This window comes from Canis aureus, chromosome 21 (assembly GCF_053574225.1).
Source record: "Canis aureus isolate CA01 chromosome 21, VMU_Caureus_v.1.0, whole genome shotgun sequence".
Classification (NCBI taxonomy): domain Eukaryota; kingdom Metazoa; phylum Chordata; class Mammalia; order Carnivora; family Canidae; genus Canis; species Canis aureus.
Genome location: NC_135631.1, coordinates 3,924,198 through 3,925,712, shown reverse-complemented (window position 1 = coordinate 3,925,712; position 1,515 = coordinate 3,924,198).

The following is a 1,515-nucleotide window of genomic DNA, read 5'->3' as shown; positions in this document are numbered from 1 at the left end:
AGCCTCTCCTAGGAGTGGAATTTTAAACCAATCAGTCTGGAATTTCCTGATCAACACTAATGAGGTCATCTGCTTGATAGACCCCCCATTCTTCTCAAGGAAGGTGACCATGCCCAACATAATCCTTCCTTTTGTTTATTACTCCTGTATCCCTGTCTTTTTCTGTCCATAAAGTCTTCTGTTTTGTATAGATCCTCGGAGCTTCTTTCTATGTTCTGCATAAGCTGTTGCCTGTTTTATGAATTGCTGAATAAAGTCAATTAGATCTTCAAATTTACTCAAATTCTGTTTTTTAATAAAACATGTATGAAAATCTTGTTTTTCTATCCAGGTCTTCCATTTTGTTTTTCTGCCTCCTCTCCCAGAGTTCAGCAGTGACAGGTCACTTTTTTTTAAATCCTCGTGACTATTTTCTCTGCTCCAGCAACATGAACTGAGTACCTACTATGTGTGGACCATGACATATACACAAAAAGATAGCCTAACTCTGTCCTCAAGGAGCCACTAGGATAGATCAGCATATAATGGATCCATTACAACACAGTGGGGAGAATGTGAGGAGGGAATCATCGGAGCCCAGAGGCAGGCAGGGAAGGTCAGGGAATGCTGCTGCCTGGAGGAGGTGACTCCCAAGGTGAATCTTAAAGTATGACAGCATCCCTCTGCCTTTCAAATTTACTGATCTGCTGAGAGCTGTAGGTTGACAACAACTCAAATAGAAAAGCCCACATAAAGGATTGTCGAATGAGAGGTTAAATCTATGGGAGGGATTGAGGACTTGGTGCACCAAGGCTCATGCCTTAGGACAGCTTTTTGGAGGATTCTCATTTAGTCTCTGTTCCAATGGAAAAGCTGCTGAAATATGGCCTTGGTGAAATGACATAATGTAGTGGTTCCTGCCCAAACTGTGATATTCTTACTTTTCCCCCAGATTGTGCTTTTTTCTTGAGCTTTAGGGGTGGAACACTGATCTCATTGATTCTCTGGCAATTCTAGGAGGAAGGAATCAGACAAGGAAATTCACCCAAGACTATTCATTGAGCCAGAATTTGAATTCCTTATGAACCCAATCTGAATTCCAATAAAGGCAAAGGTCAGGGATGCAGGCACATGTCCAACATCTGGGCTGGAAATGGATCTGAGGTCAGAGGGACAGCAGGAGTTTGTCTTTTGGAAAACCAAACCATAACCCGTTTCTGCAAGGTGGAATTGCTGGGAATGCTGGTGATGGATAGAGGTCTCTATCCACTGCCTGAGTCTGGTTTCACCACGTATTCACCGACTACTTACTAAGCACGTGCCTTGTGCAAATCCCACACTTGCTAGTTGAGAAGGTAAGTCACACACACAGGAGAAGAGAGCTTTAATTGTATATACAGCAGGACAGAGTAAATGCCAGAGTGGAGCAGAATGAATTCTCAAGGACAAGCTGGGTGAGGCTGTCCCAGGGACAACCAGGGGCACAAATGTCAGCCACTCTTACTTTGCAAAGACAGTGTTTAGGTGGAACAAAAA